We start from the raw sequence: 15,662 nt of genomic DNA, 5'->3' as shown, positions 1-15,662 counted from the left end.
TACACAAAGAGAGAGGAGGCAACCTCCACCTCCACCTATACGATCTCAATGGCGTCAGAACGCGGCGGTGTTTGCCGGAACGGAACCGAAACGGGGGGAAAGGAGGAGAGGGTGGCCGGGGCCCGGAGCTCACCGGCGTTGCCGGGGGTCGAGGCGGCGAGGCTCGGGGAATCCGGTGGGGAAGAGGTGAGGGAGACGGTTGAGGAGGACGGCGACGGGGAGGCGGCGCGGTTCCGGCGTGGAAGAGCGGCGAGCGGCCGGTCACCTGCTCGAGCCGGCAAGGGGAAGGCCTCCCTCGCCTGGATCGAGCGGGGGGCTCGGTCCAGGGGATGGGGCGATGGGGAGAGGACAGACGCGGCACGGGGGAGTTGGTGCAGGGACTTTGGTACAAGGAGGAGGCATGACGATGGGGTTCGGCGGCGGTGGTGCGAGGTGGAACAGGGAGCGGCACGAGGTGGTGCGGTGTGGGGTGATGAGGTGGTGCTGCGGGAGGAGGAGGCGCTCGAGGGGAGAGGAAGTAGGGATGGTAGCGACAGGGCCAGGGGGCGCGTGGGGTGCGATCCCCTGGTGGGATCGATGGGGAGGGAGGAACAGGCAACTGGGGGAGTTGGTGGGGGGTCGTGGGTAGGTGGCGAGGGGGAGGCTGACGAGGGGGATTTCCCTCGTCTCTTCTGTCAGCGCAGCAAGGAAGGGGACAGGGCTGGCTCGGCGCAAGGGTTCCCCCTAGGGGTCATATACCCCCACGTGGGTGGGCCGAATGGGGGGTGGCCGGCTGGGCCACTTTGGCCGAGTTGGGCCAGGGGCTTTTGGATTATTTTTCTTATTTTATTAAATTACTTTATATATATATATATAGCTTCTGTTTTAAATATATAGGGATTATAAATAATTTCAAAAATGCCTGTTTCAATTTTATAACTTATTAGGGAATTTTTATAATTCATCCAACCATATTATTTTTGCATTCGAAACTTTTATCGCTTGACTTCAATTTTAAATTTAAATTCGAATCGTTTTGAACTAACGTGAGATCAGCGATAGGAAACACGGTGACGTGGCATTCATTGCATAGGTTTACTGTAGCTTAATTACATCCAACACTGTAGCAAAAGTTGAGGATGTCATACCGAGACTGGGGTGAGGTGGCTCACGGGGCAATGGCCTGCTGGGCTGGAGGATATGGCGCGGGGTGGGCTAGCAGCCCACGCAGGGTGGAGGCGGCCCAGCCGCTCAGTCGTCTCCCTCGCACTACCGCACCAGAGCGGAGGCCATGGCGACGGCGAGATCTCGCGGCACGAGGCCATCGATGGTCATCGCAAGAGGGTCGTGCAGGCTTGGGGAAGGACATATCTGGGGTGGCGACCCCCATTCCCGGCGGCGGAGGCAGCCATCGAGCTCCATGGCGGCGGTTCCCTGTCGCATCTGAGGAGAGCGAAAGAGAAAATTAGAGCGAGGAGAGGGAGTAGAAAGACAAGGGGTTGAGGGAGAAAAACGGGAACGCGGTGGCACGGGCCTGGCCGGAAGCGACGGCGGGCGGCGCAGCTCTGGCGAGCGTCGTCGTTCAATAGGGTCGTGATATGTCTCCAACGTATCTACTTTTCCAAACTCTTTTGCCCTTGCTTTGGACTATAATTTGCATGATTCGAATGGAACTAACCTGGACTGAAGCTATTTTCAGCGGAATTGCCTTGATGTTATTTTTGTGGAGAAATCAAAGTTCTCCAAACGTCCTGAAAATTTACGGGGAGCAGTTTTGGAAAATATCAAAAATATCTACGCCAAGTTCCACCTCAGGGGGTAGGCCAGTGGGCCACAAGCCCCTGCTCCGCCACCAACCCCCCTGGTGGCGGTGGGCAGGCTTGTGGGGCCCACAGGCACCTGCTGCCCCCAACTCCAGCTCTATAAGTTTTCTTTCGTCCCAGAAAAAATAAGCTCCACAAGCTTGGGGAGGCTCGTCCAGCTACAGAATACTTTGGCTGATCACCCTCTTAAGAAGAACGAGATACTTGATATACTCTATAGCGGACTTACCGATGCCTCTAGAGACTACCTAGATAGTTGTGCCAGTTGTGTTTTTAGGGAACGAACGGTAGAACAAGCTGAGACTCTACTGAATAACCTCTTGATCAACGATAATGCTTGGACTATTCCCGAACCACCTCCTAAGCCAACTCCTAAGAAAAGAGGTATTCTATTCCTCAGTCCCGAAGATATGCAAGAAGCCAAGAAATCTATGCAAGAGAAAGGCATTAGATCTGAAGATGTCAAAAATCTACCACCTATCGAAGAGATCCATGGTCTCGCTAACCCGGTACAGGTAGTAGAAGTGAATTCTCTGCGTAGGTTTGACGAGAGTGATATTCCTTTTGATAAACCTACTAGCCTATGCTTTGATGAATTTGACAACTTTGTTGCCAAACAACAGAGTTTCAATGATTATTTTAGCAGACATTTGGAACAAAGTGCTCGTATGCTTAGCCATTTAAGTGCTTGTGTAGACAGAAATGTCAATGCTCTGAAGCTTCTGAGTAAACATGCCTCTATGATTACTACTCAGGTAGAACAAGTACTTAAAGCTCAGAATGACCTGCTCAATGAATTAAATGACAACTCTGTCAGATTCATTACTAGAGGAGGCAAAATGACTCAGGAACCTTTGTATCCTGAAGGTCATCCTAAGAGAATTGATCAAGATTCTCAAGGAAGCAATGCTGATACACCCATTCATCCTAAGGAGAAGAAGAAGGATGGTAGAAACTTGCACGCCAGTTCACCAAATACTGTCACACCAGAAGAACCTAATGATATTTCTGCGTCTGATGCAGAAACACAATCAGGTGATGAACATGAACCTGGTGACAATATGGACAGTGATGTTCATAATAATGTTCAACCTAGCCATGATGAGTATGTGGAGATTGAACCTACGGTTAATCCTGATAACCCACAACCTAAGAAGTACGACAAGAATGATTTCACTGCTAGGAAGCATGGTAAAGAAAGAGAGCTATGGGTTCAGAGACCTATGCCCTTTCCTCCTAAGCCATCCAAGAAAAAGTATGATGAGGATTTTGAGTGCTTCATTGAGATGATAAGACCTGTCTTTCTGCAGATGCGGTTAACTGATATGCTCAAGATGTCTCCGTATGCCAAGTAGATGAAAGATATCGTGACTAATAAAGAGAAGATACCAGATCTTGAGATCTCCACCATGCTTGCCAATTATACTTTCAAAGGTGGAACTCCTAAGAAACTTGGTGATCCCGGAGTGCCCACTATACCTTGCTCCATTAAAGGAAACTATGTAAGAACTGCCTTATCTGACCTTGGAGCATGTGTTAGTGTTATGCCACTCTCTCTTTATCATAGACTTGAGTTGGATAAGTTGACACCCACTAAAATTTCTCTGCAAATGGCCGACAAATAAACTGCTTTCCCTATTGGCATTTGCGAGGATGTGCCTGTTGTGGTTGCTAATACCACTATCTTAACAGACTTTGTTATCTTGGATATTCCCGAGGACGATGCCATGGCTATCATCCTCGGGAGACCATTTTTAAACACTGCAGGGGCTGTTATAGATTGCAACAAAGGCAATGTCACTTTCCATGTCAACGGTAATGAGCACACAGTGCACCTTCCGAAGAAACGATATCCAGTACATTGCATCAATGCTATCGAAAAGACTTCATCGATTCTCATTGGGAGCTTTGAATGCCCTATTCCTCGTGTCAAGATGAAGTATAATTTGCTTGTTGGGGAGATACATATCCCCATTGAGGTGACTTAGTGGCTATCAGAAAATTCTCCATTCTCTCTTGTAATTCGAGAAGGTTTTGTCATAAGGACTTGATCAATCCCATTGACGGATTTCTTTCGATGACCATGAAACGGATGAATCAGAGAGTCACATACCTCTGTTTTAAGCTTTCTTTTTCTTTTGCTTAGAAGAAAAATGATAGAATTAGTTTAGTTTTTCCTGTTTTCTGTTTTTGCGTCCCGGAGAAAAAATACCTCAAAAATAAAAGTTCTCCCATGGTCCTGAAAATTTAGTATGATTTTTTTTCTGGATTTTTTGAAAATTTCTGGGCCTGAGAGCTGGTCAAGGGGACTGACCAGTGGGCCACAAGCCCCCCCCCATCGGCACCTACCCCCCTGGTGGCGAGGTGCAAGCTTGTGGGGCCCACAGGCACCCCCTCCACTCATTCCAGCTCCCAGCCTCTTCTACCACCTCTAGAAAAAATTGTTTCGCATCTCAAACCCGTGTTCTTGCTCATTTGGCTGTGATTTTTGATCTCTTTTCTCAAAGCAGCATTCTCCGAACCGTTTTGGGGAAACTATTCCTTGGTAAGTGACTCCTCCATTGGTCCAATTAGTTTTTGCTCTAGTTCTTTATCCTTCGCGAATTCTTGCTACCTTGGTGACCCTGTTATTGAGCTAGAAATGTTGATTTTAGCTGGTCCCAAGTAGTTTTAGCGTGTGATACGGTCTCTAGGCACTAGTAGGAGTAGTTGCTACAAGTTGGATTAATCGTTATTAACTTTTCTTTCGAAGTCTCTAAAAATTTCAGAATTTTTCAGAGCTAGAAAAAGGAAAAGATGAGGAGGTTCTTGAGAGGCTCTTCAAGCCGTAACCCCAAGGAGGATGAGAAGAATCACCCCAAGTTCGTAGTCCCTCGAGTCACAGAAGTTCGAGCGTGCGAGTGGCCAAGTGATGAATTTTTGCGCGCCGCCAGACTTTATGAAGACTCTTATTACTTGGTGGAGAACGCAGGTCTTACTGCGTTCGTTGAAGATAAGTGCCCACAATATCTCCTCCTCACCAATATTTTTGTTCAAGGCTTCAACTTTTATACGAGGAAGAATCCTCGCATGGTTGAGTTCATTATATACGATGTCCCCCAGTTCATGACGATGCAGGATTTTTGCAATGTATGCAAATTACCTTATGTTGGGGATATCCGTGACCCTCGTCCTCGGGACTTGGAGGATTTCATTGGTTCTATTGCTGTTGGAGAGGAGAGAGGAGTGTCTCGCGCTAGAATTGCTAGCATACATTTTCCTGTGCTTCGGTACTTCTCACTATTTGTGGGAAAATGTTTGATTGGTCGTGGGGAGGCTGGATCACTTAGTTCTCCAGACCTCGCGGTTCTGCGCGAAGGCCTTTATAAGGATAAGATTTATAGCTTGGGCGCTATAGTAGCTCAACGGTTGAACCTGAACCGTTCTAAAGGAGTCGTCTATGGAGGTATCTATGCTACCCGTCTTGCCACACACTTTGAGATACCCATTAGACTGGGAGAGGAAGGAGAGATGCTCCTCCCTGAGAGATATCTGGATTATGATAGCATGGTTCGCCATGATTTTCTGGATAGAGATGCTAGTAGACGGATGATTTATAACCTGGTATTTAGTCAGGGTACTCGGGAGACTATTACTTTGCCTACTTCTTCTTTGTTTGATCTTCATGCAGGCAGGTACACTATTATGCCCGCGGACATCTACGCATATTGGGGCTTGGCCCAACCACAGGCACCCGTGCCCGAGCCGCCAGTCGAGTACCAGACGCCAGTTTATCAGTGGGTGCCAGAGGAACTAACACAGCAGTGGCATCCCGGTCTGCTCCGGAGTATCCTGGAGCTGGTTATTTCCCACCATGGTAGTAGACCAAGATAGGCCAAAAGCCTAAGCTTGGGGGAGTACGTGTTCTCACCAACTTTACATTCATGCTTATGCTTTCACCTTGTTAGCCGGTGTTTACACTTTGCCACTGTATTATCCATGCTAGTTTCCTTTAGTTTTCTTGTTTTCTTATTTTGTGTCCTTTTGAGAAAACCCAAAAAAGTTTTTTCTTTCTTCTTTTGCTTGTTGGGAGCTTTCCCGTGTAAATATTTTTCTTTTTCTTTGTGTCAAGGTAGAAGATATTGGTTACAATGCTTAGTGGTTCTTACATGCTTACCTGTTTAGCTTTCAAAGAGCCATATTATTTTGTCTTCTCCTTTGTGTTTGCCTACAGATTCAGCTTAGTCCATTGCGCTTATTATCATTTTGATCGTTCGATCGTGCAAATGAAAGGCAACAATGATGATATATGATGAAGTGACTGAGACTGAAAAACTGGTATGAACTCTATCTATTTTGTTTTTGTAAATATGACTAGCTTGTCGACCCAGATTTAGCTTTGTTGTGAGAGAACCATGTTTGCAATGACAACTTAGATATCATAGTTTCTGATGCCATGCTTATTTAGCTGAGAGCTTATAATGGTTTGTCTTGATTGCCAACATAGATTTTGAGATGACTGTGATGTAGTATGATAGGATGGTATTCTCCTTTGAATGTTTCAAGTGGCTTGACTTGGCGCATGTTCATGCATGTAGTTGAAACAAAATCAACATAGCCTCTATGATGTTCGTGTTCATGGTGATTTATATCCTGTTCATGCTTGCATTCAATGTTAGGCAAACTCATTGCATCTTGATGACTGTTGTCGCTCTCTAGTTGGTCGCTTCCCAGTCTTTTGCTAGCCTTCACTTGTACTAAGTGGTAATACTGCTTGTGCATCCACTCCCATAAACCCAAAAGTTTTTCCATGAGAGTCCACCATACCTACCTATTTGCGGTATCTACCTATCGTTCCAAGTAAATTTGCATGTTCCATTCTCTAAACCTTCAAGAAATAATCTGTTTTGCATGCCCGAACCGCTCATGTGGTGACAGAGGGCTATTGGTATCTTCCATGCTAGGAGTGTCATCCTCGACATCTGTTTATTCACAATCATTCACGAGAAAGGGGCCGATATTTGGGATGCCCAGTTCCATCCTTAAACTGAAAACATAACTGTAAAACAAGACTCCCCCCGGATTGATGTTAGTATGGACGGTACCCGAGGATTCGGCTAGCCGTGCAGTGTGATTTATTGGTGGTGGAGGAGTTAAAACTTTACTTTTCTGTTTGGGAACTGCCTATAGCATGAGTAGCATGGAAGATATTGAGAACTCTTGGTCATTGCGTTGACAATGAAAGCATGCCACCCAAAATTATTATCTCTGTTTTCAAAGCTTGAGCTCTGGCACCTCTACAAATCAATGCTTCCCTCTGCGAAGGGCCTGTCTATTTATTTTCCTGTCGAGTCATCCTCCTCTTATATAAGCACCAATTAGAGAGCACCTCTATCATTTTTATGCTTTGCTTTTGATTGATATTGAGTATGACTATGACTGGATCTTCGTTGCTATGAATTACAATGTTTAGTCAGCCCTTGATCTTTGAAAGTGCTCTGCATTTATGTTTTGCGGTCTCAGAAAGAGCTAGCGAGATACCACCTATTCATATTGCTTCATGCTTGTTTGATTGAAGTGTTGGTATTTGAAACTCATTATTATTTGCTCGTTAGCTGATTATGCCATTGATATTAGTTTACCGTGAGACCTTTGTGTCATTTACTTATGTGGTTAACTTGTGATCTTGCTGAAATTCTGGTTATGAGTTACACATAGTTGCAACAACAAGATCAAACAGAGTTTGTCAAAGTTTTCTTTCTCTCTCAGTTTGTCAACTGAGTTGCTTGAGGACAAGCAAGGTTTTAAGCTTGGGGGAGTTGATATGTCTCCAACGTATCTACTTTTCCAAACTCTTTTGCCCTTGTTTGGACTATAATTTGCATGATTTGAATGGAACTAACCTGGACTGACGTTGTTTTCAGCAGAATTGCCTTGGTGTTATTTTTGTGCAGAAATCAAAGTTTTCCAAACGTCCTGAAATTTTACGGGGAGCAGTTTTGGAAAATATCAAAAATATCTGCGCCAAGTTCCACCTCAAGGGGTGGGCGAGTGGGCCACAAGCCCCTGCTCCACCACCACCCCCCTAGTGGCGGTGGGCAGGCTTGTGGGGCCCACAGGCACCTGCCGCCCCCAACTCCAGCTCTATAAGTTGTCTTTCGTGCCAGAAAAAATAAAAAAGAGAAGTTTTCGTCGCGTTTTCGATACGAAGGCGCCGCCACCACCTGTTCTTCATCTGGAGGGCAGATCTGGAGTCCGTCTTGGGCTCCGAAGAGGGGAAATCGTCGCCATCGTCATCACCAACCTTCTTCCCTCTCCAATTCCATGAAGCTCTTCGTCGTTCGTGAGTAATCTATTCGTAGGCTCGCTAGGCGGTGATGACGAGGATGAGATCTATCACGTAATAGAGTTAGTTTTGATGGGGATTGTTCCCTAGTATCCACTATGTTCTGAGATTGATGTTGCTACTACTTTACCATGCTTAATGCGTGTCACTAGGGCCCGAGTGCCATGATTTCAGATCTGAAATTATTATCTTGTCACCAATATATGTGTGTTTTAGATCCGATCTTGCAAGTTGTAGTTACCTACTATGTGTTATGATCCGGCAACCCCGGAGTGACAATAATCGGAACCACTCCCGGTGATGATCATAGTTTGAGGAGTTCATGTGTTCACCAAGTGCTAATGCGTTGGTCCGGTTCTTTATTAAAAGGAGAACCTTAATATCCCGTAGTTTCCTTTTGGAACCCCCTACCACGGGAGGGATGGATAATAGATGTCATGCAAGTTCTTTTCCCTAAGCACGTATGACGACACACGGAATGCATGCCTACATCACATTGATGAACGGGAGCTAGCCACATATCTCTCCGTGTTATAGTTGTTGCATGATGAATATCATCCAAACAAATCACCGACCCATTGCCCATGAGTTTGTCCTACTACTGCTGTTACTTGTCTTGCTCTGCTGCTGCTACTACTGTTGCTACTGTTGTTACTTGTCTTGCTCTGTTGCTGCTACTACTGTTGCTACTGCTGTCACTTGTTTTGCTCTGCTGCTACTGTTACTACTATTGCTACTACTGTCGCTTGCTACTGTTGCTACTTGCTACTGCTATCACTACTGTTGTTCCTTGCCACTGCTATTGCTCGTTACACTTCCGTTACTCTCTACTTTGCTGTTACTACTCTGCTTGCTGATACTAATCCTTCAGGTGTCGTTGAATCTGACAAATTTAGCTGCTAATACTTGAGAGTATACTCTCGCCTCCCATCGTGCAAACCATAAAAATTGGTCGAATACTCTACCCTCGAAAACTTCTGCGAACCCACGCGTTCGTGGGCCATCAACAACATTCTTCCAGTTTCATTGTCGGGGAGTGCTATCAGCATTCTTCTGGTGTCGTTGCAAGAGAAGGTTTGTTGTTATAAGCATTCGTCTAGTTAACGCCAGAGATTGCGCAGATCAGGCCGCTTGGGCACAGGAGCTCGGGAAGCTCGGGTGGCTCTGGCCGAGCTCGGGGACAAGCGCGTCACGCGGGCGGTGGCTCTTGGTCAGGCCCGAGCGGGGCGGTTCCGAGCTTGGGAGGGCCCTGACAGCGCTGGGAGGTGTGAGGAGGTGCGCCAAGTGGCGACTCAGGTTAGGGTTGCACGGGAACCGAGGAGGGGTTAGGGTTAGCTGCCTATTTATAGAAAACAAGGCTAGGGTTAGGGGATTTTCAGCCCGATTCGAGTCGCTCGATCGCAATCGGATGGCTCCAGACACGGGGTAGGGTTAGGTAGGCTAGTGGCTGTGTAGAGGGGCTTTGGGCTGAGAAGAGAGGGAGGTTTCTGTTCCAGCACAATATTTTTTAAACATTGTTAACTCGTCCGCTGATAAACCGATGATGGTGTCGCTACGGTCGACCGTTCGGGTAGCAAACGTACTCCGATTGCGACGAAATTGGCCAGGCGGCCTACCTATATTAAATTAAGACCGCACGCCAAGTTTCAACCCAATTCGAGAATATTTTATACACCCTTTTAAAAAACAAGATTTTAACAATGTTGTGGGCGCGTGCGTGTGTGGTTGGTCTCGAAACGGTCAATGACAAAAACGAAGAGAACCGGCAACTAATGACGGATGCAGTTTGAAACTGGCAACAACGGAGTGCCGATGCAATGCGGATGATGCGAATGATCCGACGATGAATGTGACAAACAATCTAATCACACGGCGGCAACGGAATAAAAGGGGAATCTTCTAGAGCGTCGGTCTCGGGCTGTCACAACTCTCCTACACTAACAAGAGATCTCGCCCCGAGATCTAAGAATGAAACGGGGGGAAGATGAAGAGAAGAGCAAGAGGAAAAACTTAGTCGCTTCTTGACAAACGAGTGAAACCATTGACTCTTGAAGGTTGCAAAGAGATGAAGAAGGATATGAGAAACAAGCAAGAATTCACACAAAATTTCGCCACACTTCGGTAGGAAAAAGGGACAAAAATTGATAAGAAGGATAGATCTTGACAAGATTCACAACAAACCAACTAAATTGATAATCAAGGGAAAAACACATGAACTTGATAGAATGGATGATAGATTGAAGAGAGCAACATCACAACAACTCCAGAACAAGAGAATAGAAACTAGAACATAGGGAAGAAAGAATGAAGAAGAAAATGGAAACTACTATCATAATTGAATTTGACAAGCAGCCTTGCAAGAAGAATTGAACGGAGTTGTTGGCAAACCAACAACGGAAAGAACAAGCTTGTAGTGGACTTATGAAAACCATCCCAAAATAATGAGGTGACAACCAGCCACTAACAAAAACAAGGATTGATTGGATGCAACAAGAAAGGCAAAACTTCTTACACCAAGAGAATACATTGAGGACTACGATCAACGATAATCACCATAATAGCAACAATCCTTAGGAAAAGCTTTAGGTGAAATCTAAACCAAGATAGCTCAATGAAAAACCATGGGTTAAAAATAATCTCATGATCAAAGGATTTGGTGGGTTTACATATTTCATTCTTGAGACAACTTCGGTTCGACAGTCCTCCACTAACAAGAACGCTATAACACCACCTCAAAGGATAAAGGAAAAGAAAAGATGGAGCAGTTGGGAAAAGAGTTGATATCATGAGCCACTCCGGAAGAAGAATTGAAATCACTATGAAACAAGAATAAGAATTATGTTATGCTTATCCTTCATCAAGTTAAATTGATGACAAGCAATGGATTTAGCATACAACTTATTCTTCTTGAAATCATTGAGGAGAGATATGAGCACAAACTGAAGAAGAAACCTTGAACGAACCACCAGCAAGAATTGAAAATGAATGGGGATACCAAGAATGAATGGAGATAATGATCCACGTGAGAGAAAACTTGAACAAGGCACCGGAATAACTAAGAGACGAACGAAGAGACAACAATTCAGAAGAATTTGAGAATGAAAGTTGAAAGCTAAGACGAAGAAATCATCTAAAATGATGGCCTTCGGAGGATCAAGAATGAAAACAAATTTGAAATGCATCGAATAGATATGGAAGGAATTTCTCATGATCGAGAACAATTCAAGATGATAACACAAAGCTGAAATGATGATTCTTCAAGAGAATGGACCAAGATTTGAGAGAAACACTCCTTCGGTTTTCCAAGCTGAAATTAATGAGGATAACACCACCAAGAATTACTAAGGCACTCCGGAATAAAGAATATGCAAGGTTGATTCAATGATGAGAATTAATTCGAATATATCTTGGAGAAGGGATAAGACTGATGGAAATCATTCTTAGTCTCTCCTGGAAAATATTAGAAGATCCAGATAAGATCCTCGGAAACCCTGTGGGTTAAGAGCCCACTAACGGAAAACACCGTTCAAACAATTGATTAGGACGAGAGATATTGCACTGCTATAACTGAAGCTTGATGAGGTTGGGAACCTCAAAATAATTGAAAGAACTGAAAACAAGAAACTTTTGAGATATCTTCAACACTCCTGATAGAACAGAGAGGGATGAATGAATACGAAAAGATTGAATGAGAATATCCAACATAGAAATCATATAGGAAGGAAAGGATATGATGAACACAGATAGCTTGAATTTAATTCACCGGAGAAGAAAACAAGAATGAAGAATGATGAACTAGCAACTCCTGAGAATCTTCACAACGAATCACCAGAAACAATATGGAATAAAAGAGAGTGGAAGCATTGATGAAAAGAAAGGCACTTGGATGAAAACTGAAACATCGACAAAAAAAGGGAGGGAGGGCGGGGAAAACAAAGACAACTTCGGAGAGACGATACGAACTCCGGAAAGAAATGAGAGATTGATCTTGCAAAATTGAAAGGATTGACTTCACTTGAAGAGAAGCACATTGGGTGGAAAAGAACTGATATGACGACTCTGGTTGAAAAGAATTGATAAGACAACTTGATTGAGCAAAAGAATTAATTAGCATTCCCATAGAAATATGAGAACGACTCTTGGAAAGATATGAAATCACCATTTGACATTGAAGCAACTCGAATTACCATATTCCAACAAAACAAAGGATGCGGCTTATAAAAAAAGCCAGAACAAATTCATGATAGATATTTCAACTGATATTTTTTAGGATAGGATCGCACTGGCTCTATCTTACAGTAGCCATCATGTACAAGGAAGTGCACACGACATACGAAGTGCACCCAAGTCATAGCAAGCTATAAGGACTCTTTAAGAAACAATGAGAACCGTTGTAAGACGACCATGAACAAACGAATCCACTAGATGTCGAACCCCAACCTCACATCATGCATCTGTTGGAAGATTGTCCTATAAGTAACTACTTGAATTCCCACCTAAGAACTCCAGAAGTTTTCTAGTCATGCAATCGGGTCCACGGATACAAGGAGTAAAATCCATCACTCAAATCCTAGCAATAACACTATACGTCCAGTGTATCACATCCGTCAACACATCACCAGAAATCCCGGAAACTCATCTATCTCATATCCTAGAAAACACAACGATACTCAGTATGGCAGTACTCCCAAACTCTCTGCACTAGTACTAGGGATGCCGGAGTTATCTCGCCACTACCAGTATTGAAGCAATTTCGAACATCCTCCGTCCTGAGATACTAAGAAATTTGAATGATAACGATATGCTCAAGAATCCTCTGGAGCTCAACTCCCCAGAATAAAATCAACACAGCAGGAGGCACCAAGACAAAACTCCGTCACATCGACATCATATAGTTTCCAAAATATCCGCGTGATCCTTTTTTTTAGTGAGCGAAGGAGTAGAATTAAAATTATTACGTCAAGATTCCTCACCAGAGCATGGAAGAGGGGAAAAAGAATCCTACTCTCTGATATATAACTAGACTCAAAGCAGATTTTCACTAGACTCGACTCGGCCAAGTTCGATCAATCAAGGGGGCTCCTAGGTCGGTACTGCTCTGATACTAACTTTTAACGCCCAAGATGTGATCACATCCTTATTTTGGCATGAAGGCCTCGACAGGAATAGAAGCGCATCTCGTCGTTTCGCAAGAATGAGTATCGTTACAAGTACATGTACAAAATAGATGAGTATATGGAATTGGATTACACTCGCCACAAGCTACATCAGAGTCACATCAATAAAACATCATAATTAGTCATCATGAAGAAGAGCAGGGTCCGACTATGGACGAAAACAAAAGATAAAAGGAGACGTCCATCCTTGCTATCCCTGGCTGGCGGCCTAGAACCCATCCTAGTTCGTCGAACAAGAAGAAGAAGAAACTCCAAATAGCACAATAAGCGCGCTCACGTCAAAGTAACTCTTTACCTATACCTGCAACTGGTGTTGTAGTAATCTGTGAGCCATAGAGGACTCAGCAATCTCATTTCCAAAGGTATCAAGACTAGCAAAGCTTAATGGGTGAGGTATCGTGTAACACCCTGTGTTTAGCTTCCCTGACTAAAATAACTTATTTCAAAAATTAGGACCAATTAAAAAATTTGTGAATGCTTATGATGCTTGAGGTGATGTTTGCTTGCTTGCCTGTTGCTTGTGTTTGAATCCAATGCTCCTGCTACTCTCCCAACTCAGCTCCTTGACTCAAACCCTTGCCTAATGATCATGCCATGTGTTTAGGACCAAAATCTATTTTTACCAAATATTATTTTCATCAAAAAGCTTTTCTTTGATTTAAGCTTTCAAACCCGTGAGTTGGGACTTGTACTACAAGTCCTCAAATTAGGGAAGTTATTTTGCATAAAATATTTTATTTAAAACCCATTCTCAAAACGGCTTCCCAGAACCAAAATATTATTATTATAAAACTTATTTTACTATTTTATTTAAATGCCTTCCTGTGAGGCCAGAAATGGTCTCTTATGAAGGAAAGTTATTATATTGCTTCCAAAAATATTTAAGGAAATTTAGGGAAACTCAGTGGACATATATATTTCATATATATGAGTTTCAACACATGGTCATGTTCAAAATATTGGGCAAATCCTTTCAAAACCCCTCCTGCCTATTTCAAGCTTTTGGAATATTTCTATAAGAAATATTCTCAATAAATTCCTGTAAAACTCTAGCATGTCACATAAGATATATGTGATGATCTTGCCAAGTTTCATCTCAATCCAAGTTGATTTGATTCCCCTAATTATTCTAAAACCCTTTCTGTCCAGATCCAATATTGAGCAACAATACATTGCCAAGTGTCTCCAATTGTGCTCAAATTTGGTAGACATGTTCTGATATCCAATAATGCATCCACACCAAGCGGTGCATCAAGTAGAATAGAAGAACTTGTCCCAAGCCCCTCAAAACCCTCTTTGTTGAATTTTGACTTTGGGAAACTTTACATTATAAAGTATCTCCAATTCATCCCAAACTTTTTGGGCATGCTTTAATGCTCAAATAATGACAGCACACCAATTGGATTTGTGGGAATTGATTTGAATAGATTTGTGAAAAGAAGGCCATTTCCGCCCATTTCATGGGTTTTCCAAGTCTACATTGGAAACCTTCTCCACCAAATCTCAAATTTGGTGTCCAAGCTTATTTTCATCTATTATTTGATCTTGTTCAGTTTCATATCCATTAAAGTCCATCTGGTAGCCCTAACACTCATTAAACATCTTGTGTGCACTCACCAAATTGGCTACTTTGACCCTGTCCACTATTACCCTTGGGCTTAAATCCTTACCACAGCCTTCCCTAGTTACCTTTTTACTCCAGTAGCTTTTCCATGGCCACTGGTCAATTATTGGAGGGAGTCCCCTTGTAGATACCCTTCATTTTCACCATGGCAGCACCCTTTTTACCTCTCTTCCAATACTTCTGCTTAATCCAAAGCCCCCACATTCTTCCAGGGCATCTTTATTATGTCAATGCATCATTTCAAACCAAGAAATGGCATGATCATGTAGGAAAAATGAGCAGCACATCTACAAGTTGATTTCTGGCTGAATTGTAGCTTTGTACAGCAAGTACTAGCTACTCTCCTTTTCTTGAGCTCAAACTTGGCAGTGTTGTAGTCCTTGCTTAGCTAACAGTGACAAACATTAATTTTCCCCAAGACTCTCCATTTGAAATTCACTTTTATTAGCTCTAAGTTTGTTGTTGCAAACTTAACCACAGTCAAAGACCATTCAAACCAACTCCACTAGAGACCAAACTCCTCAATCACCCCGAGCTAGCATGCTCCACACCCCAGACACCTTTGTGTGGTCAACCTGCTGGTGTAGGCATGGGTGGCCATGATGACCACCACCCTGGCATGCAAAACTGGTGCTCTACACCTTGTTTTCTTTTTCCAGGCCATATTCGGTCGTTGTTGAGTGTCTCAGAGTACCACGGCATCCCCTTGACTGGTCCAAGCCCTTCCCGATGCT

This window comes from Hordeum vulgare, chromosome 4H (genome assembly GCF_904849725.1).
Source record: "Hordeum vulgare subsp. vulgare chromosome 4H, MorexV3_pseudomolecules_assembly, whole genome shotgun sequence".
Classification (NCBI taxonomy): domain Eukaryota; kingdom Viridiplantae; phylum Streptophyta; class Magnoliopsida; order Poales; family Poaceae; genus Hordeum; species Hordeum vulgare.
The sequence above is the reverse complement of the archived record's forward strand: the minus strand, read 5'-3'. Positions refer to the sequence as shown.